The sequence below is a fragment of the Alexandromys fortis genome, unplaced genomic scaffold (assembly GCF_014885135.2).
Source record: "Alexandromys fortis isolate MF-2015 unplaced genomic scaffold, M_Fortis_MF-2015_v1.1 scaffold_55, whole genome shotgun sequence".
Taxonomy (NCBI): domain Eukaryota; kingdom Metazoa; phylum Chordata; class Mammalia; order Rodentia; family Cricetidae; genus Alexandromys; species Alexandromys fortis.
In genome coordinates, this window is record NW_026067936.1 from 6,966,424 (window position 1) to 6,990,207 (window position 23,784).

Genomic DNA, 23,784 nt, shown 5'->3' on the forward strand with positions numbered 1-23,784 from the left:
GTTGCTTAGACTTTCCGTTCTTTTTACAGTGGCAGGTATGCCTTTGTTTATCTCCTTCAATGCTTAATATACTTATTCTAAAATTTCTACCAAGCTGTTCAATAACATTAATTTTATCTTGAGCAATTCCTATTCCAGTTATTGATTGCAGTGGCTTTCTTAGCATTAGAATTCTTCAAGTGTTTCATAAATATTGATTTATGGGCTTTTCTCAATGTTTCTCATTTCTCCAAACTACATAAAAGAAAGACGGGTCAGGAGAGCTGAAAATTCAGGCAGGCTGTGTTTCTATTGCAAGCATCCACAGTTGGGGAATATTCTTAGAACTCTGTCACTGTCAAAAATTATGCAGCGTATGTGAAGCTAATCTTTTGTCCGAGATCCTATGCAGTACTTTTACAATATAAATATACTCACCAAATATTTGCAGAAATGATTTTTGTAATAGCCATGTTAAAGGAAGTTGCAAGATCTCTCTCTCTCTCTCTCTCTCTCTCTCTCTCTCTCTCTCTCTCTCTCACACACACACACACACACACACACACTAAATAGATGATAGATAGATGGATAGATAGATCATACCCTTAAAAGGGAAATTAAAACCCCGAATAAAGCCTTCAGCCTTGCAGAAGCACTGCACGTTTACATTATTTCCAGAAGGAAAGAAAGAAGAAAGAAGGTTGCTAGGACTATTAACCCAGGCCTGAAAGCCCCACACACTGTCTTAAGAAGCTAAGGGGCAAGAGCAAACACAGCCTGAATGTGCTCATTATCACAGCCTAGGGATGAGAGCCCCACGGAGAAAAGGTTGACAGCAAGAGAAGAAATAAGCAAAAGGAATTAAGAAAGGGAGGCACTTGCGTTTAACACAGAGAGGGATTTACAGAGGACATGCTGTGTTAATTGGAGATAGAAAAAAAATGCAAGCAAACACTGAGACCAACTGGATGTACATACAAAATATCTGTGTGAGATGCCAGCCAAAGACCTGGGGAATTGTAGGGAAGGAAGTGAATCACAGAGGAGCTGTATTCCTGTAATATGCAGCTGATTTCCTTGTAAGTCTGTGGACTTTGTCTTGTTCCAACTTTATAATCAGCCTGTGAGGTAAAATAACTATTGTTTAGGTTCAGAGATAAGAATCGTAGATTTAGCAATCCTCTGTGCCAAGACATGTCACTTGCAGGCTTCACTGGAGGCAGAGTACCTGGGAGGTTGTAGGCATTGTCTAATGTCTCCTTGATTCAGTTTCCCAAAATATACATGGCTGTGGTTTGCAATGAGTCCTTAATGGAAGAGAATACGTTGCATAAAGCAAAACCTAGTGATATGAAGAACCTTTAGTTAATTACGCTACTAAGCATGGCAGTAGTCAGTTCATCTTTTTAAATGAAGCACTATGGTTTCAAGGTTTGTACTTGGTCAAGATAAAAACCCAAAGCTTGAGCTGGAGAGATGATGGCTCAGCAGCTCAGAGCACATACCGATTTTGCAGAGGACCAGAGTCCAGTGCCAACATCAGGCAGCTTCAAAGAACCTGTAATTGCAGCTCCAGGAGATCTGACACCATCTTCCAGTCTCTGTGAGCACTTTTACATGGGCACATGCTTCAGCTGCTCAACAGAAGAGTGTACACTTAGCTCATATGAGACCTGGCCTGGGCTCAGTCCATATAACACACAGGTTAGTGATGATCATAGTAAGCATCACGTTTGGTATGCATGAGAGCAAGCTGTTTCACTTTTGTCTTTAGAGTTTAATGTAACAACTTGAAGCCTCCTACATGAATTAGAATGTCCATGTCTTGGTCATTTCCATCTAATGCTAGACCCCAGCTGGTCTCAGAGACGATATCCCTAAACTACTGTCAGTCATCTTGTTGGTCTGAATAACCCATCAGGATTGTTCTGAGCGCTTGGCCCTGAGGAAGCAGACAATTTCACAGCCTTTGCATATAAAAAACATGGTTAAGATATCCAAGGAATAAAAGAGCTAAATACGGAATAATTTTAAAGTAAAAAGTGCTCATGAATGTGTCAGTTGAAAAGTTGTTATGGAACTGAAACAGACAGTGCAAAGTGAAATTACCTGATGGAGAAATCCTGTCCATTCCCACTGTTCATCAGGGCACAATTTTAAATAAAACATTCGCATTAATAAAAAGTAAACTATATGCTCTTCCCAGGAGTAATCAAGAGTATGTTTAACAGCTGAAAATTAATTTCTTAATATGAGTTAAGATTTAAAACATGTCAATAACATTGTTTTTGAAAGGATATTTCCATGAATGTTGTCAGGAAGAAACTGAAAAGTCAAAAACTTAAAAACATGAATGTACATTTAATCAGAACAGAAATGTGAAAACAACTTAAATTTTAATGAGGTAATAATAACATATGAGTCATTCACAAATTGTACTGTTATGTGATGTTAAAAAGAATATTGTTAGGACTGACATGGTACACCTTTCACCTACATGTTGAAGTGAAAAGTACATGTATGTGTGGGTCTTTTGTTCAGTGAAATTATATGCACTTTACTTTTTTATTGTTACTGCTTTTCTAAACTTCCCGGGATAAACAATGCACTTTTGTTATAGGCACAGCAGCTAGGAATTTAACAGAGCTGGTTATATTACAGTTCTTGAAATCATTTATAAAATTAATTTGCTAGTGTATAATCCAGTAACTGAATAAATATGCTTATCCATAAAATTGTTCATAATCATGGATTTATTTGTTCAATACCTTACTTCCTTGTCAAAATGCATGAAGTTATTGCTGTATTTGCAGTACAGCTCTGCATGCCTAACATCCTACATTAAGAATTTTCTCTCTGTTTCAGCTGCCCAGTATGGTAGCTATTATTCTCATGTAGTGATTCTATACTTGAAATGTGGCCAGTGCACCTGAAGGACTGATTTCCTTTTACCTTATTTAATTTTAATTAATTTAAATGTATGCTTATATAGCTACACCCTGTATTAGGCTGTATAATTCTGTAGAGGTCAGAATAGTGACAGACAGAGTACTCAATAAATGTGTGTGTGTGTGTGTGTGTGTGTGTGTGTAAAGAAGGATGATACACAATTGCTTCATTTCTTCATATATTTGTGGACCCTTAGGCAGATTCTGTGACTTGACTATTGTGAATAATGTAAGAGTCATGGAAGTTCCTGTGTCTCCACGGTGGTCTTAGAGTCCTTCCAGGTCTAGGTCGAAGAGTGGTAAGCTGGACAGTTTTATGTCAAATTGACACAATCTAAAGTCGTTTGAGAGGAGGGAATCTCAGTTATGAAAATGCCTCAGATCCCCTAAGATCAGGATGTGGGCCAGCCTGGAAGTCATTTTCTTAATTAATCATTGACTTTCTAGTCTCTGACCAGGAGTGTTCCCTCAATGGCTTTTTGTTGTTATTGTTTTCTTTTTTGCTGCTCCAACAAGGTGTCCAATGTGAAAATAAAATGGGAAATCATGAGCGAGGATAATAAAATTAATACAAACGCATCGCATGTAAGTGCTGTGTAAGAATAAATTCACTTAGTCCTTCCAAACTCAAGGGTTAAGGAGCGACTTTCTCTCTCTTACCACACAAGGACATAAGCTACAGAGAGGATAGGTAGTGAGTGAAGTCAAAGTTCTACTTGTGTAGTCTAGGGTTCCTGTTCTTAGTCACCATGCAGTGATGTCTAGATGGACAGCTGCCTCTGCCAGAGACTGAGGTGCTATTTAAAGTTAAGGTCGCAGGTTTGTGAACAGTGATGGATTTAGATGGATTTTCTAAATGGGATCTTGCTATGAACTGGGTGTTTGTGTTCCCATCCCCCAAGTCATATGTTGAAACCCTAATCCCTAATGTGGCCATATGTGGTGATGGGGCTTTGGGAGTTAATCAGGCCCTAAGGGCAGAGAGTGAATGTTGGGTTTAATGGCCTCATAAGTAGAGGTACACTGTTCATGGGCAGAAGCCAGGAGGGGAGCCCTCATTAGCATCCAAACTTGCTGAATCCTGATAGTACTTCAAACTTCCGAGGCATAATGGGTAATTTCTGTTGTTTATGCTACTTAGCAACCTCTAGTTAAGCCATTCTGAACAGCCTTCAATCTGTTGTCATGGTTTGTAAATGAGGTAGCCCTGTGTCTCAGTTGCTTTGTTGTTGTTGTTGCTGTGATAAAATACAATGACTATACATATACATATACACATGTACATAGACAGATACAGAGAGAGGTAGATAGGAATGAAGGCACCTTGTGGTTCCAGGGCCCTGAGTCCACTGTAGTGGGGAAACATGGCAACAAGTGGCAGGCAGTGTGAGAAGAGGCAGAAGCTGAGAGATCACATGCCCAACCACATGCAGAAATCAGAGAGCATGAACTAGACCTGGGGACAGGCTAGAAACTCTCAAAGTCTGCGCCCACATTGTCGAAATTCCTCCAGTAAGGCTCCATCATCTGCCAAGTTCCATAATCTCCCCAAATGTTCACTTATCGGAGCCTGTGCAGGGCATTTCCCATTCAAACCACCAAAGCCTGTGAAGGCTCATGTGTTGAAGGCCTACCTAGCTGGTGATCCTATTTTTGGAAATTCTCTTAGGTGAGGCCTCACCGGAGGGACTGGGTCCCTGGCAGTGTGTGTTGGGGGCTGAATCTTGTTCCAAGCTGCTTTTTACTCATCTCTGCTTTCCAGCAATCACAAGATTAGTAAGTTTGTTCAGCTCTAAGATCTTCACCATGATTCTCTGCTCAGAAGTAACCAACCACGTGACCTTCCATTTCAACCTGTGACCTGTGCACCCAGATAAATCCTTTCTTCCTCTTAAAATGTTTATATCAGGTGTTTTGTCAAAGTATTGACATGTTTCCCACCATATTGCATTTGTTCGGTTTGCTTCAGTTTATTGGGGCTTTTGAAGCTCACCCAATCAATATTTCCGCATGGGAACACGATGCCAGATACTTTAGTGTATAAAGATGAACATGGGACCTGTGTTATCTTCTTGCTGGACACCAGTAACAGAAAGACTTCTTTGGCTGGGAATAGGAAAGGGGAGGAGAAGAAAGATGAGGAGAAGGAGGTGGAGAAAAAGGAGAAAGAGGATGAGGATGAGGAGGAGAAAAGAATTTAGAAATTAAGGAGCTTTAGCTTATTACCAATGTAATGGTATTAGAAGAAGGGTCCTTACGGCGCTTAGATGATGCAGGCTCCTCTGAGGTGAGTTGCATTCAGCCCCTTATAAAAAGAGGCTTTTCATAGTGTCCCGCTAACTTATGCTTGCCCTCCTGTCTCTTTGGCATGCAAGAGAATATAGCAGCTCCTCTGGCATCTGCTAGGAATCAGTAAAGCAGCCCCCACCATGACCCATATCCACACTGCCTTCACCTTGGACTTCTAAGTCTCCAGAGTAGTGAGACAAACAAATGTCTGTTTCCATCCTTCATTTATGCCCGTGTCTGTGCTCCAATACTTGGTTACAGCCACACAAACAGACTAAGCGATACGTAAAGAGAGATGCCAAGGTGGGGTAAGCATAGGCCAGGCTTGGCAGGGCATCCCTTCAGTCCTAGCACTCAAGAAGGCAAAGGCAGACAGATGTTGGTGAGTTTGAGGCCAGCCTTATCTTCAGCACATTATGATCCAGGGCTATATAGAAAAATCCCCCCCCCCCCCGTCGTGTGTATGTGTGTGTGTGTGTATAAAGTAGTGTTTTGGGAGCCTGAGGAGGTGGGGTTATATGCCTACACTTTTGGGGAGTGTAAATTATGTTTCAGAGACTGTGGAACATGCATGTGTTTGTGTATTCCAAAAGGAGCGGGCCCTGACTTATACCCTGCATTCTGCTTTGTAGTCTGGCCTTTGTGATATAAGGCATCCCAGGATGGTGGTCAGAACTTGAAGGTTTATACTGATATGTATCTACCTCTTGAGAGCTGGTGACATCAGGGTGAGTTGTTCTGAGGTTTACATAATGGGTTCAACATCCTACCCTGTAGATCTCTCAGGGTTTTCATGAAAATCAAAATGAGATCTTGCCTGTGACAGACCAGCACAAAATGTATAGCATGATGCTGATGTAAGAAACTTCTCCAATTTAATCTTTTCCATCTAAAGGAGGGTAGGCGCTGGTTTTTATCATAAAGGCCTGGGGTGACTAAGTGACAGACCCATGCATAAATGATGGATGGAATACGCTCACTGGAATGTGTCTAGACTTCAGGGAAATATCTGATCTTGTATCCCAGAGGATCTCATTTGCAAAATATACTGTCAGTAACTGTGTGGGCAGAGGTGGAGTTACAGAAGCCTGGCTGGAGATGAAAGATAAAAGATGGAAGCCAGGCATGCAAGGGCAGTGTCTGGGGGGCGACCACAGGTATGGGCCTTCGATCTCAACTTAATATTGTCATTAGTCGATCACAGGAGGGAGAAGAGCTGAGAGTCTGAGAAGGTCTGGGGTTAAAATAGCTCAAAAACTAACATTTGTGGAGGACTAGAGGTGTAGACTCAGGGAAAGAAGTCAGGAAAGACCTAGTGTATGCTAGGTCCTAGGTTTAATTCCCGCTAATGACAGAAAGTATGAAAAGCAACACAGGTGTTTAGAGACTCTCGGAAGGAAAATACATCTCAAGAGTAGGTTTCTATTATCTCTGTTTTATAAAGAAGCAATGATCCAGAGAAGGCCAATGCTTTCCCTCACAATAACACTAACAAACAGGAGAAGCTGTCTAACCCTTACTTACAAGGTGCCCGTTTCTGTGTTAAGCTCTGGTGCAGCTGCTGCTGTAGACAATCTGCCCCACTCTGTTCAGAAGGTCGGACATTAGGATTTCCACAGAGCCACTGAAAACATTCGTGTTCAAAAGGAAACAGCATCTGCTAACTTGGCTGATAACTGACTGTCTGAAGAATTGAGCGAGCGTCTCATTTAACATGAGATTCTAGCCCGGGAACTCTGCGTTGCCAATCAGACTGCTTATGACTTTTGTCATTTGGTATTTATACTTGGCATTCACGGGGGACTTGGTGAATTAAAGGTGAATTAAACAAGAGAATCAGCACAGCAGGAAAACTTAACACAGTCAACCTTCACCCAGCCTCCCAGATCCTGGGTGGGAACTTTATTCTGTGGCCTTCCCCGAGGCAAGCTGTTCACTCTCCTGGAGCTATTGTCTGGGATGCCCAAGGCTGTCTTTTTTGCAACAGGGCTTTGGGAGTTTGCCTGAAAGCAAGGACTCCTTGGGCAGCCCCGGGGTACCTGACATCACTTGAAATCTTCCTATGGAGGGTGGCTTTTGCCTAGAGCTCTGTCTTAGAAAAGGCAGGGGAAGCTGGCAGTCATTACCCAAGAGACTCGAGGGAGAGAAGTGAACTTGGATTTCATTACCTCACTCTTCAGGCAGAAGGTTCCTAGAAGGCTTCTCAGTTTTCACAGGCAAAGGATCGCCAGGGGATCTCGTTAAGACGCACACTCTAATTTGCTAGCTTTGGTGTGGAAGTCTACCGAGTCTGCGTTTCTCAGAAGTTTCTGGAAGAGGCTGGGTCCTGGACCAAGGTGTCCAAGCAGCTGCTTATCTCTGGAATCCAGGCTCTCAAGATCCTCAGGAAACTAGGGAGGTGGGAGGTAGTTATGGGGAGACAATCACACACACACACACACACACACACACACACACACACACACACACACACACACACACACACACCACCCCCCCCCCCCCCCCCCCCCCCCCCCCCCCCCCCCCCCCAGGTATGCTAGGATAAAGCTTCAAGACTTGGCTTTTCTAGCAAGAACCTTGCTGTTTCCAGGGGCATTAAAGAAAGCACATTGAAGTTTACATAGAAATACATGTCCCCAGTGTTTGGAACTAATAATTCTCAGCTGCCAAGAGGTTTCTTTAACCATGGAGAGAAAACAATACCAAGTGCAGCTGAAGAATATTAGCCTATAAATTAGCTTAAGACAAAGCTCGTGCAGGCTTCCACGCTGCTGGGCGGAGAGACTAGGTCTCCAGTTTCTTCTAATTAGAGTGCTGATTTCCATCTGAAGGAGCAGGGCAAGGCCATAAGCAGCAGTCGACTGGGAGTGATGTGATTGGCACCTGAGAGAGGAACCGGGGTTTGCAGCAGCTGCACCCCCACCCAGGAGGCCAGCCACCCCAGGTAGACATTGAGGACTCATGGAGTACCTACAGTCAAAGCTAGGTCATTCTTTTGTTTTCTGAATTACTATGGACACCCACTAGAAAGTTCTCTTAGTTTCAGCAGGCAGAGATCATTTGAGACTTCTGTGCATGATTGTGTGTGTGTGTAACTGACTCTACACTAGCAATACAGAAGTGAATGAAATTTACTCATAGAAAAAGGAGCCCCATGGTCTCCTATGATATCACAGTTCCTCTGTTTAGATGACCTGTCTGGCTAAACAGGAATAACATGGTTCTACCTGCGTATCCCAAACTATAAGAGACGATGGGGAAAACTGGGTGAGGTTGGAAGGGCGGTCAGTGAAAATCCAGAGGGTTCTAGCTGCAGTCCAAGAACAGCCGCCAAGTGGGTTTACCTCTCTTGCCATCATTTTAATGGGCCCTCATGTCCATCATCTACGAACCCAGCATTGAGCCAGACAACATAATGAAAATCCCACCTCATCCGGGAATTCTGTGTGTTCACAACAGCTGCAGTCAATACTTTTCAGCGGTTCTACAACCAATGAGGAAACCTGGGGGAGAACGCTCAGGCAACACCCACTGGAGAAGCCGCCAGTGCATTCTGACAGTTGTGACTGCAGACTTAAACTCGTAGCTTTCCAATTTCGTTATGGCGCAGTTCCGTGTTGTGCAGTGGCTGCTACTGAAGAAATGCTGCTGCCTTTTGCTTTCCATCCTTTCTCATTTCGTGATTGCCAGAGAGCACCTCTGATCCCATAACAGTGGCATCACATGTTAAACTAAATCCGTGAAGCTTGTGGAGGCATTACAATCCCTGACTTCAAACTCTACCACAGAGCTACAGTACTGAAAGCAGCCTGGTGTTGGCTTAAAAACAGGAGGACCCATGGAACTGAATCGAAGACCTGGATATCAATCCACATACCTACGAACACCTGATTTTTGACAAAGAAGCAAAAAATATAAAATTGAAAAAAGAAAGCATATTCAACAAATGGTGCTGGCATAACTGGAATGAAAATAGACCCATATCTATTGCCGTGCACAAAACTCAAGTCCAAATGGATCAAAGACCTCAACATAAAGCCAGCCACACTGAACCTCACAGAAGAGAAGGTGGGAAGTACACTTGAACGCACTGACACAGGAGACCATTTCCTAAATATAACCCCAGTAATACAGACTCTGAGAGAAACAATAAATCGAACCTCCTGAAACTGAGAAACTTTTGTAAAGCAAAGGACACAGTCAACAAGACAAAATGGCAGCCTACGGAATCAGAAAAGATCTTCACCAACCCCACATCGAACAGATCTCAAAAAAATATCCAAAAAACTCAAGAAACTGACCATCAAAAGAACAAATAATCCAATAAAGATGGGGTACAGACCTAAACAGATGAATCTAAAATGGCTGAAAGACACTTAAGGAAATGCTCAACATCCTTAGGCGTCAGAGAAATGCAAATCAAAACAACTCTGAGATTCATCTTAGACCTGTAAGAATGGCCAAGATCAAAAACACTGATGACAACTTATGGCTGGAGAGGATGTGGGGTAAAGGGAACACTCCTGTATTGCTAGGGTGAGTATAAACTGGTACAATCACTTTGGATTTCAGTATAGTGATTTCTCTGAAAAATAGGAAACAACCTTACCTCAAAACCTAGCAATACCACTTTTGGGTATATACCCAAAGGATGCTCAATCATACCACAAGGTTCAACTATGGTCATAGCAGCATTATTTGCTATAGCCAGAACATGGAAACAACCTATATGATCCTCGACTGAAGAATGGATAAGGACAATGTGGCAGGTACATTTACACAATAGAGTACTACACAAGAGAACAAAAATAATGACATCTTGGAATTTGCAGGCAAATGAATTCATCTAGAAAGCACCATATTGAGTGAGTTAAGCCATACCCAGAAATACAAATAACATATGTATTCACTCATAAGTGGCTTTTACACATAAAGCAAAAGAAAAAAAGCAACAACAGCAAAAACCAACAGCCTACAATTCACAATCCCAGAGAACCTATACTACAAAGAGGACCCTAAGAGACAAACATGGATCTAATGTACATGGGAAGTAGAAAAAGACAAGATCTCCTGAGTAAATTGAGAGCATGGGGACCATGGGAGAAGGTAGAAAGGGAGGAGAGAGTAAGGGGGGAGGCAGAAAAATATATAGCTCAATAAAACCAATAAAAATTTTAAAAACCATGAAAGCTAGAATATAGGATAGATTTCAGTTCGGGCACTTACGGGTATATACACGTGTATGTGTACATGTGCACGCACGTGTGCACATATTAGTGTGTATACGTGTGTGAGTGTGTATATGTCTGGAATTCTGGAGTTCTTGTGTTTGTGAGCACAGCCGTGTACTAGGACATTGGTATAACTTATATCTGGGCAGACCTGGGGCAGTGGTCTCTTGCTCAGGACCCTTTCAGGCCTTTGTACCTCTGGGTATTCATCTGTATAATTTGTAATTAAACTGGCAGTGTCCTCTAAGGTGTTTGTCTAAGCTTTACGCAGTACTATAGCTAATGATCGGAACTGGGGGTGGGGTGAGAACTCCTGAGTCGGAGGCGCCAGATGAAAGAAAAGCAGGCATGAGCTGAGAAACCACTGCTTACCATGGGTGTTGGAAGTGACAGAGAGTGTGAGCTCTGGAGGCATCTGTCCTGAGTCTGTGCGGTTAGAATCAGAGTAATATGCAGATAAGACAGACAAATCTGCAGGGAACTGGAGGATTGCTGTTTGTAGAAGAAGCACACATTTGTCAGGATGAATTTAGACAATTCTTCTCTTTTATAGTCCTCTGTTTTCGTGACACTGGTGACTGAGCACAGGGCTTCATTCATGGGGCAAAACTCTAAAAACTACGTACTTACACGAACTACACAGAGTGTTTGGTGGGTCTCTCTCAGGTCGTCTAAACGAATTTCACAGAAAAAGATATGTTAGTCTACAATCTGGTTGTTTCCAGGAAGAATCTGTGTTGAGGAATTTTCCTTTACGCTGTGTGAAGATATGTCACTGTGACTGGTTTAATAAAGAGCTGAATGGCCAATAGCCAGGCAGGAGGTATAGGTGGGACTTCTGGGCAGAGCAAACTCTGGGAAGAAGAAAGGCGGAGTCTGCCAGCCAGAGGCAGAGAGAACAAGACATACAGGAGAAGAGGTAAAAGTTGTGAGTCACGTGATAACACGTAGATGAATAGGAATGGGTTAATTTAAGTTACAAGAGTTAGTGAGAAAGCCTAAGTTATAGGCCAAGCTTTAATAATCAGTCTCTGGGTTTCTTTCTTTCTTTCTTTCTTTCTTTCTTTCTTTCTTTCTTTCTTTCTTTCTCTTCCTTTTTTTTTTTTGTGAGCTGGTGGCCCAAAGGAAAAAAAAAATTTGCCCACAAATCTGAGAAGCTGGAACAGGCTATTTTCTCCCCATGTCTCTGGGAGAAGTCTACACAGATGCAAAAGTCTAGCTCCCGATTTTGACAATACCAACTCTGAACTTCGGGGAGCACATCCATTTCCCTGACTCCTAGTTTCTTCAAATGGAGATATAACAACACCAAGTCTTAATTAAAGAGCACATCGGCCTAAAACTGAACAGTGGGCTTGGAGGGACTCAGCACACACTAGAGTCATGGAAATGACATTGGGAAGGGCACCAGTTATGAGAGACACCGCTATTGCCGGGTGGGAGAAATCACGGAGGTAAAATCTATCACCACAGCTGGGCAAGAGGGAAGCTTAACTTAGGAATAAAGACTTGGGAGGCATTTTTTCTGAATTTGTTGTAAAATATGCCCAACTCCCCACTCTTTTGGTTCTTCATGTAGGAGCTCCTGCCTGATCATTACAGTATATGACATGCCCAACCGATGAGACTCGGCTCAATAGAAGAGAAAGCAGGAATAATTGGCACCATTTCTTTCTCTAACACATAAACTACTTATTTTGAGGCACACAATTATTAAAGCTATAATAGGCTATTGGCAGGTAGGAACTTGGAAGCTAAGACATGAATTATGAACGAGTGGAAACCCTGTGGATAATTCCTAGTGTAGGGAGTAGCTTGTGCTACTTAGCGGCCTTCAGAGAAACAGATCAATAACTGTTATTTAGAAGTCCCCTCCAGCTCCGAGCCGGTTAGGAGCCTTTTTCTCTATCAGCAATCCTGTAATTTCATCAATCTGGTATCATTTGCACTCCGCAGTTAGCAATTAACCTTTATCCAACAGGCTCCGGTTTAGCTTCAGGAACAAAACTGTCAGTCACATGGAATATGCTCAGATTTCAGCGGTGCAGCTAGTTCTATTTAAGACAGATGAAGCAGCTGTTGAAGTTATAGTTAGAACTCAAGTCCGTATTGATTTGTGAGAGCCAATTTCCTGTTTTGAAGGCAATTCAAGGAACCATGGGGATATCTATATCAGTCATTTTAATCTTGGAAAGAGGTAAAGTGCTCCCTGGTAGGGCCATGGTGACATTCTGGCTTCGGGCAGAACTCCTTAGTGGCAGCTTTCTTTGAGATCCCCCATCAGCATTAACCTTATGCTCTGACACCACTGTGTTTGTAAACCACTCTGGCGACGATGCTGGTGGTAATTCAGTTATGGCCTTTCGTCTCACTGGAAACCACAACTTGCAGAGATTATGTCATTGTTTGTCCTTCAGTTACGAAGTCACACAGAGTTTGCTCATCTATGTGAGTTTTTGGAGTAGAAATATATTCTTCTCTGAAAACTGCTAGGTGACCTTCAAAGTTGCCTGTCTGGTCCTTCATCGTCCTAACTGCACAATCAGCTCTACTAACTGGGATTTGGCTCACCGAGTCCCATCAGTGGATCACATCCAGATACACGATCTATCCCAGGTACCTCTAAATTAACTTGGCATCTCAGCAAGAACATTTCCATGTTAATTATTGATGAAATGACATCAGAATGTCCTAGCCATTGTCCTATAGTATATTTTGTTAGAATGATGTTTCTCGTTCTATGATCATAACCTTACAGCCTGTGTCGGAGTCTTTGCAAAGGGTGTTGTAGAAGTGCTCTTCATTCAGACAGTGTCCAAGACTTCCAGATTATTCTTGGAACATTATTCGAGTTTTCCATTTAGTTCTGAAATTTGTTTTTGACTCCGTCTATAAGTAATAACTGAAACGATTTAACTAATAATTAAGAAATAAACAGATTTTACTTTCTCTGAGAAGTAGGAATTCATCCATTTTTTAATATTAATGTGAGTTGGCTGGCATATAAAATGCCATTAGTGAAGGAGAAAAAGAGTCCAGAAACTGAGCATACATCTGCATATAAGATGAAAGTGTTCCAAGTAGGGAAAGTCATGCCCACTTGAATTAGTCACAGACTGAATTCGGAAGGAGTAGAAGCTTTTGTTTAGAAGATTAACATTTTGCTTAATACATAGATACAGTTGCTTTCCGAGATGAAAATTAAATAACATCCAACTGAAAAACAAGGGACTGACTAGCCTTAAGGAACAGTCTTTAGGGAGACGGCTCTGTGGGTAAAAATGGTGCCATGCAAGTATGAGAATCGGCATTTGAACTGCAGCACCCTTGTAAAAACTGGGAGCAGGGCACCAGCATCTGTAATCACCACCTTCCTACATAGCAAGAAGGGCAATGGGGACAGGAGAAGCCCTGAAAGCTAGCCTGACATAGGCAGTAGAAGAACAACAAACCCTGTCTCAAACAAGGTAAAGTGTTAGACCAATACCTGGGGTTTCCTCTGCTTCATCTGTATACACCAAGGCACATATACCACATTCACACACATGTACTCATGTGTACATGTGCATGTGCACATAGATGCACACATACACTAATTGATGTTTTTAGAGGAGAAAAAAAAGCCTATATAATGAGCTTAAAAGTCCCAGAGAAACCCTGTGTGTTGTCTAGTTCTCCCAAAGCAGAGCCCTTAGGCCTTACTCCATTCTCTGCATGATGGAGCCTATGCCCTTCTATTGCATTCTTTTTTCACAGACCACAAGGATAAAACATCTGAGAGAAATGGAGAGATCTGGAACTCGCTGAGACGAGTGAGGGATCACTTCATTTTAAAAGAGGAGAAACCACTGGATTGTTTTTGAAAACTTGATGTCACTTCTGCAGGCTTTATAATGATGCAAGTGTGGCGAATACTAAATATGAGTTTCCCTGGAGTGAATTACTGATGTAACTCTTCCTTTTACACCAAGTTTGAGTTATATTATTTAGAAATCAGAGTTATTACTGATTGTAGGTCTGCCTAAAATGCACAAACATTTTGAATCTAACTGTGAATCTAGTGTATGTGTGGGGGGAAGTAGTTCTTATGAGATTTAAGAACTTTAATGATCTAATATATAAAGCATTATATGTAGTGATATTTCATTTTTATTTTAATAAATAATACTTGCCTGAAGATCAGAGAGTAAAACAGCTCCATTGGTCAGCCTTACAGACCAGGCAGTGGTGACAAACACCTTTAATCTCAGTAACCGCACTAGTTTGCCATAGAAACCGGGAGATAGTGGTGTACACCTTTAATTCCAGCCCTAGAGAGGATTATAAAATGGGAGGAAACAGCTCTCAGACACAATTCTGGAGGCAGGATTGCTATTTCAGACCAAAGTAAGAGGTAAGAGCCAGTGGTTGGCTATTTTACTTTTCTGACCTTCAGGTTGAACCCCAGTTTCTGTTCCTGGGTTTTTATTAAACATGACATAGATACGTATGTGTATATATAATTATTTTAATAAAAATACCTCTATGGCCTCAGTACTTACAATTAGAAGAAAACCCACCATGGTTGAACTGGGTGTAGAGGGACCAGGCACCTCTCTTCACTCTTGTTCCCAGCGGTGGGCACTGTGGTGCTGTTAGAGTTTGAAAAGCAAAGATAGAGGTCATGGCCTTCTCAGCTCATATGAGGTGGGTACTGAGGCTTAATTATGCTAAGTACTTCCCCTAATAACAGCCACCCACTTATACACCTAAGACTTGGACTTAAGATGTCCCCCTTCCGAACCAGGTAACAAGTTGGTCACAATCTCATTCCTTCTGAGCATGCCAAATCTTGCTTTCATTTCTTAACTGTGCTACTGGGTAACTTGGGGATATGACCTTGATCACAGTTAACTTTTAAAATTTCTGCTCTTTTGTCCTACAGTAAGAATGATGAGGGGAAAATACTAAAAATAGATCCACAGTAAATTTTGATCTCTCTGAAAAGGACTCGAGGCAAATGCCTGCAGAAATTCCCTAAGACAACTACAGAAAGTCAAATGGAGCAATTGCATTAACAGGAGCTTCAAAGAAAGCAAACCAGAGCCACTGTTCCTCCAGGCATCTACTCAGGCAAGGCCTTTGACATGCGCAGAATGCTGAGCACTTGCAGGAGATTAATAAGTGTTTTATTATGGTAGTGCTTTGCAAAGTATTTCCCAGAAGGACCTCGTGCAGGTCTGCTTTTCTGTCACTGCCACGAAATACCAGACAGAGTTTTAGCAGAAGAGAAGGAGGAATTCTCTCGGTTGATGGTTTGGGTCCACCATAATAGAAGAGCATGGGTAAGCAGAGGTGTTCCGTTTACTACGGAAGTCAGAAAGCAAAGTGACAGGGGAGGACCAGATACGGCCTTTGAATTCTTCAAAAGCACACTCCAGGGACCTATTTCTTCTGACCAACCTCAATGCCTAAAGTACTGGTTCTCAACTTTCTTAATCCTGCGATCCTTTAACACAGTTCCTCATGTTGCGTGACCCGCAAACATAAAATTATTTTTGTTGCTACTTCATAATTATAATTTTGCTACTGTTATGAATCATAATGTAAATTTTTTTTGAGATAGAGGTTTCTCAGAGGGATTGCAACCCACAGGTTGAGGACCAGTGATTTAAGCTTTTACCAGTTCCTAAAATAAGCCTGCCAGGTGTTGGGGGGACTTTTCATACTCAAACCGTGACACACCTTTGACAGCAGAGGAATGAGTACGTACAGCTCTCTTCCCATACCACCAACTGAGTGTGCAGACGGATGGAATTACTAGCAAACACAAATTATGTTGAGTACGTTTAGGTTAACTCTTTCATCAACTTGACACAAGCTAGAGGCATTTGGGAAGCAGGACCCTCCATTGAGAAAATGCCTCCATCAGATTGGCCTGTGGGGGCATTTTCTTGATTAATGATTGATGTTGAAGGGAGGTCTAGGCTCCTGTGGGTGGTGGCATTTTTGGGCAAGCGGTCCTGGGCTATATAAGAAATCAGACTGAGCAAGCTAGGGGCAGCAAGTCAGTAAAGTAGTAGCATTCTTCCATGGTTTTGGATTCAGGTCCTGACTTTTCTTTTTGATGAACTTTATGTAAACTGTAAGATGAAATTAACTCTTTCATCCCTAAGTTGCTAATGGCCATGGTCTTTATCACAACAACAGAAAGTAAAGTAAGACAGTGTCTCATGTTATATATCAAGACATATATTTGTTATCTTATACCTCTCTTGCCTTTCTTTTCATATTTAAAATTACAAATTGGTTTTTAATGAAAAATGATCAATTTTATAATATACCTAATATATTATAATCTAATATATACCTAATATATAAGAATATAAAGTTAAAGACAAATCATATCTAAAAACTAATAATTACATATTAAGAGAAAAACTCTTACATAAAAAACGCTTGCCTTCTTGCATACAAACTTTAAGAAGGTGGGAGGGGCTGGAGTGTGTTGGAGACAATGCCTATTGGCTCTTGAGAGGAAGCTGTAAGCATATTTTCTCAGTATCTCTTCCTTTATAATTTGTGTGTGTGTGTATGTCCTAGAGTAGCTAGTGTTTTTAAACACTACATGTAAGCACCACAATCAGCATATGAGAAACATTTCCTTGGGCTCATCAAGTTTTTCTAAGTAGAGTTTCATGGTTCATGTATTTGATGCTAGTACTTAAGAGACTGAGGCAGGAGGATTGCCATGAGTATGAGAAAAGCCTGGACTCTGTAGTGAGTAACATGCCAGTGTGAGAGCCTGCTCAAAAAAATCTGAAACGTTCCTCTGTACTGGCCTTTATAGTCAACCCCTTCCCTCCTACCAGAGTTCTGACTGTCATGATCCTGATTCAATCTAGTTTTGTCTATTCTAGAATGCTCTCTAATGGAACTATACAGGACCTAGTTTTGTATCTGGATTAGTCACTCATTGCACTGCTAAGAGGCATATAAGCTGGCAATGTACCTGTGTTTTTGTGTGTATGTGTGTTTCCCTTTTCTGCTGGATAGAATTATACAGTATAGGTGTATCAGTCAATGAATGATAGCTATTTGGGCTGCCCCTGATTTTAAGATACAGTTCTTTTAATAGATATAGTTTCATGTGTTTTGGGAAAATGTGCAGAAGTGGACTTTGGATTACATGACAAATGCTTCTTTCATTTTTGTTTTCAAATGTTCTGTACCATTTTGAGCTTTCATCACTATATGGTAATTCCAGTTTCTCTGCACTCACCCTATTATTTGACGCTGTCAACTTTTTTTTTTCGAACCTAAGCCTAAGGTCTACAGTGGTGTCTCATTGTGGTTGTAATCCCAAGAGTCCTCCAGATTCCATTCATACATCTTGAGAAGTTTAGCCTTGATCTGACTGAGCCATCACCTCTCCTTGTCTCCACACCCTGATATTGTCCCATGCTCCACTCTATTGGTGAACTTCTCCACTGAAATTATATTTAGCTTCTTGAAAATTTCATTTCCCTCATAGCAGTCTGGCTTTCCTTCAATACTTCTGTCTCTTCATTAAATTCCATCTTTCATATCCTGAATTGACTCCTTTACTCTATTCAGCTGATTGCCTTTGGATGGAAAATATTCACTCTGCGCTGAGTTCTTTGAACACATTTATAGTCATTCTTTGGACTTTGCTGGCTGGAACTTCATCCAAGTTACTCTGGTTGGAGCTATTACTAGGGGATTTGTAGTCTTGAGAGGAGAGATGCCTTGGTTTTTATGTTCCTTTTGTTTTAGTGGTGGGCCTCGCACACCAGGAGTCAGGGTGATTGGGTGAGGTTCTTTGTTTTCCATGTCACATTTCTTTCAAGGAGAGTTAGTCCTCATTATTTGTGTGTGAGAACTATGGTGGTTCCTTCCACTCCCAGAGGGGTCATTTATGACAGTTTTCTCAACTAGCTCTTTATGTGCCGGTGAACATTGAGTTTCACAGCCCTGTGCTACCTTGTAGCCTGACCTACCTCTGCTCTCAATATTTGGGATCTCTGGCCCCCTTCTGGCTCACAGCTAGGCTGGCCCTTCATCTGCTGCATTTGATTTGGATCCCTGAACCTGTGCGTCTGAGCCTGCATCATCATCATCATCATCATCATCATCATCATCATCATCATCATCATCATTATTCTTGGGCTGTTCTCCGCCTTTACCATTGGGTGGTGTGGTCCCCACACGAGTGTGCCCTACCCTGGTTCACCTTCAGACAGTCCTAAAGAGTCTGAACCGTTAAGCACTATATTGTATAGTTTCTCATTAGCATAAAATAGCGGCATAAAGAAGATCTGCCTCTGTTACCATTGGTCAGTTGTCTTCGCAGAGTCTGCCTGTTGATTGGCATATAAAAATAATGAGTATGGATCTCGTCCGTGTAGTATATTTACTTCTACTTCTCTATAATGGACCTAAATTGCTCTAATCTTTTATTTGGAGTAGAAAAAAAAGTATTTCATTCTTGCTTTCCCCACCTGGCACTTTTTGGTTGTCGCCACACCATTGAGGATCTCAGGTACCACCTTCCAGGGTACCATCAATGCCAGGCCCTGTCTGAAATAGTCTTGACTTTATCCAGTGCTTAGTTGTAAGGATTACTGTCAATGATGGCAAGGGATCTCCAGATCCGTGTCTTGAGCCTCTCTTATCGCTTAGAAAACCATCCCATTGTCCCCACCCCTTTTGGGGGCCACAAGAAAAGCCTGAGTGAAGCTTCCTAAGGTACATTTCACCCCACAAGCATTTCCACAATGGGTTCCTTCATTATCCTAGAGCCGGGGAGCTCTAGCCTTGTCCCTGGGCATCCTGTGTTTGGGAAGGAAGATGGAAAACAACCCTGGGTCACTCCATTCTTGATTGTGTCAATAGGTAGAATTCCTATTACTTATATTTCTTCTTTCTTTCCCTCCCTCCCTCCCGTTTCCTTCCTTCTCCCTTCTTTCCTTCTTCCCTTCTTTCCTCCCTTGTTCCCTCCTTCTCTCCCCCTCTTCCTTCCTTTTGACATAACCAGAGGCTGTCTTGATTGATTCTATCCCATGTGCCTTCTTTCTCATATACTTTTATTCTCCTACTTCAGGGAGACATTCATTCTAGCTAATCATATGTTAAGACTTTTAATTTCTATGCCCTGCCATATCCTTATAGCAATGAAGATGAGAAATCTGAATTTCCTTGGATGAAAGAGGGACATGATGTGTAGAAGCAATAGGAAAATGCTTTAAAAATCTCAGCTTAAGTTCCAGATTCAAAGACATTATTCAGCATATCCATGTCATTGGTAGAGTTTATTTGACCTCTGACTCTTGGTGAATTTTAACCTTATGGACCAGTCTCTACAATGATGAATTCGTCAATGGATCTAAATGCTAAGGTGGTTCAGAGTGATGTTCAAAATAGTACCAAGTGTGGTATACAAAGACAGCTTTCTAGGGACAGAAATGGGGGAGGAAGTAATCCTGGCGTCCTGAGCTGCAGCCAGGGACTGTGTGGCCTGGAAACCTTGCAGCCATTTGGACCACAGTAAGGATGGAAGACTGAGCAGATGTCTTGAAAAAAAAAAAAAAACCTAAAACTTAAAGAATTGAAGGAAAGAAGTTTTGACATTAAAACCTATGACAAGAAATATTGATTCTTGACTCTGTAGCTCAGGCTGGCCAGAACCTCAAATTCCCCTAACTCAGCATCTAGGCATGGACTGCCTGTTTATTTTTCTTGAAAGCCGAAACTATCATTGGATATTTGTTCTGGTTTTTGTTTCTTTTTAAATTTTATTTTATTTTATTGTTTTTTTTTATCTGTATGTATGTGTGAGGATGTTGGATCCTGGGATTACAAACGGTTGTGAGCTGCCATGTGTGTCCTGGGAATTGAACCTAGGTCCTCTGTAAGATCAGTCAGTGCTCTTAGCCACCGAGTCATCTCTCAAACCTGGTTTTTGTTTCTTAAAGGGTTTTATATCATTTTTAGGATTTTTCTAGTTCCATGAATGTTATAAAGATTTTTAAGAATAATTGTATTGATTTTAGACATTACTTTTGGAGCACAGGTATTTTAGAAATATTGATTCTTGTTTTTTTTTCTCTCCAATTCATTCTAAAATGTACATTGTAGAGACCTTTGCTGACTTCGATTAAATTTATTCCTGCACATGTTGTAGTATTGTAAATGAGATGACTTTCTTGATTTTAAATTTTTCCCCTGGTGTCATATAGCAGTGTTATTGACTGTTAGACCCAGGAACTTTGATGGACGTTCTTCTTGATGTGGATTTCTGTTCTTTATTGCTTTGTGTTTAATCGATATTGAGTGTGATTTTTTTGTTTTTTAAAATTAAGTCTTTTGTGGTCTATCATATGATCTAGCTTAGAAAATGTACTTTTGAGAGGAGTGTGTAGTTAGCAGCTGTTGGAAGGAATGTTCTGGAGCTGTCAGGTTCATTTTATCTAGGCTGCAATTAAGTTTGGGTGGTCTGTACACCACTGGAAGATGGGGTCTTAATGCCTCTACTATGACTGTATAAGAGTCTATTTCTCTTTAAGTGCATTCATGTGTGTGTTTTTATATATTTGTGTGCCCTAGCCCTGGGTGTTTATACTGTGACTGTTTTCTCTTGCTGAACTGATCTTTTTATCATTATATTGTGACCTCTGTTCCTCGTTTCAGTGCTTTAGATTTAAAGTCCACTTCATAGCAGTATGGTCACTCTGGCTCTTACTGGACTCCTTGTGTGAAGTACTGATTTCATACAGTACACTCAGCCTATACATTTCCTTAGAGGTCAAAATGAGCAACATTTAGTTGGTCTTACAATTTTAGCCATTCATCTCTTTGTATATATTAATATAAGAAGTTAATCTACTTACTTCTGAAGTGATGTAGGCAAGGAATCACAAGTATTTTGTAATTTGGGTTCTAAGTTTAATATAGTAATTTTCTTGTATCAGTGGTTCCTGTTTATTATTTTTATTCAAATGTAGCACAATTAATAAAAGCTCAGGAACAGATATTGGGGTTCAAACTGAAGGTCAGAAAAGCAAAACAGCCAGTCACTGGCTCTTACCTCTACCTCAGTATGAAACGGCGATTCTTCCTCCAGGAATCTCAGAGTGAGACTGGGTCTGAGAGTTGTCTCCATTCATTTTTAAATCCTTTATAGTGCTGGGATTAGAGGTATACATCACCACTGCCTAGTTTCTATGGCAAACTAGTGTGGGTACCAGGAAAAAAGGTCTGTGTCACCACTGCCTGGTCTGTAAGGTTGACCAGCGGGGCTATTTTGCTCTCTGATCTTCAGGCAAGCTTTTTTTATTAAAATACAAATGAACCATGACTACATTTTCCCAACAGATATGAAGAGATTTACATGAACATCTTGATTACAGAAAAATATTCTTAAATTTGTGCAGCATAATGTTACAATGATTAGAACAAAGATAATGAAGGAGAAAATACTAATAAAACATTTTATATTTGTGCTTCAATTCTCACATTTTAACATTTTATTCTTTTGGTGGTGAAATCTGAATCCAGGGGCTTGCAAATGATGGGCAAGTCCTCTACTATAGACTTCATTCCTGACCCCACACTTAAAATTATTGAGGCCCCATCTTCTGTGCTATATATGAGATATATTTATTAATGTAGTTACTATTATTTTTATTTTTGTTCTTCATACTAAAGATGTGAGTGGTTTATGCTTCACATTTCTGTTAAGACATTTTGAATTATTCTGTTATTATTAAATGTGAGTTTGCTAATTTTCTGAGAACTTGCCATAATGACATCCAAAGCAGCTGTACACCAGCAATGGAGTGTGTTCCCTTTATCCCACAGCCTCTCCAGCATAAGTTGTCATCAGTGTTTTTGATCTTGGCCACTCTTACAGGTCTAAGATGGAATCTTAGAGTTGTTTGGCATTTCTCTGATGTCTAAGGACATTGAACATTTCCTTAAGTGTCTTTCAGCCATTTAGGATTCTTCTGTTGAGAGTTCTCTGTTTAGATCTGTACTCCATTTTTTTTTAAATTGGATTATTTGTTTTTTTTTGATGACCAATTTCTTGAGTTCTTTGTATATTTTAGAGATCAGTCCTCTGCCCAATGTGGGGTTGGTGAAGATCTTTTCCCATTTTGTAGGCTGCTATTTTGTCTTGTTGAATTTGTCCTTTGATTTACACTTTTAGACATAAAACAAAAAAAATCATCCTACAATTCACAATTCCAGAGAACCTATACAGCAAAGAGGAGCCTAAGAGATACATATGTGGATCTAATCTACATGGGAAGTAGAAAAATATATAGCTCAATAAAAAGAGATATATAGCTCAATAAAAACAATTCTTAAAAAAACTAGGTTTGCCTCTATTTTCCCTTTACCTTTGTGTCTTTGTTCGAAGAACTACCTTTAGAATTTCTGATGGCCTGGGTCTAGTGGAGATAGATTCTCTCAGCTTTTGTCTGGAAATGTCTTTGTCTCTCCAACATGAACTATAGTATACTTGGTTAGCCTTTCCACTTTTTTTTTTTTTTTACTACTGTGAAGATTCTGTGCTATTTTCTCTTGCCATGGAATGTTCCTGCAAATTACTATACTCTAAGCAAATTAAATCTCTCAGACAGTAATTGTTGCTCACACTCCTCTATTTCCCTCTTCCTTCCCCCTCCATCCCCCTTTCCCTCCCTCCATTCTTCCCTTCTTCCCTCCCCCTTCACTCTCTTTCTATGTATTTAGTTATTTTTGTGCACACATGTAGAGATCAGAGAACAACCGTCAGGAGTCAGGCCCCTTCTTTCACCGTGTGGGACCTGACATTGAACTCAAGTCACCATGCTTGGGGACAACCCCTGTACAGTGAGTTTGTTCATTCGCCTTGATGCTTTTTCTTTTTTATTCTCAGGAATCTACTCTTTACTACTTATGTTTGGGGCTTGATTATTTATTATGGGGTATGTTAGTTGAATAGGAGTGGTGACTTTTGATCTTCTTGTGGCTACATATTAGTATCTTCTCTAGATTTAAGAAGCATACAGATATCTCATTGTATCAAGAAATTTTTAAAAGTTTTTGGGGAGCTTATTCTCCTATTTAATTATTCTGCTCTTGATGCTCTCTATTACACCCAAACTTTCACTTAGTTTATTGTTCAGCTCAAAGATTTTTGTTTTTCAATTCTATCTCTTAAGTTTCTATGAGCTTATTGAGTCATTATGTGTTCTTCTTGAAGCTTTTTGAGTTTACTTGGGTTAAGCTGTTGCATATCTATATGAGAACTCATCCATGCTCATTACTCTATGATCAATTTTTAGTGGCTA

General features: G+C 40.8%; 1 long non-coding RNA gene across 3 annotated transcripts in view; it reads right to left on the bottom strand.

The window, feature by feature from the left end:
* The window catches only part of LOC126504463 (uncharacterized), a 124,274-nt gene that overhangs the window by 86,221 nt on the left and 14,269 nt on the right, over positions 1–23,784 (bottom strand). For all 3 annotated transcript variants that reach the window (XR_007592612.1, XR_007592611.1, XR_007592613.1), the window contains exon 3: positions 14,989–15,078. This is a non-coding gene — a long non-coding RNA (uncharacterized lncRNA). The remainder of the gene's footprint in view (positions 1–14,988; positions 15,079–23,784) is intronic.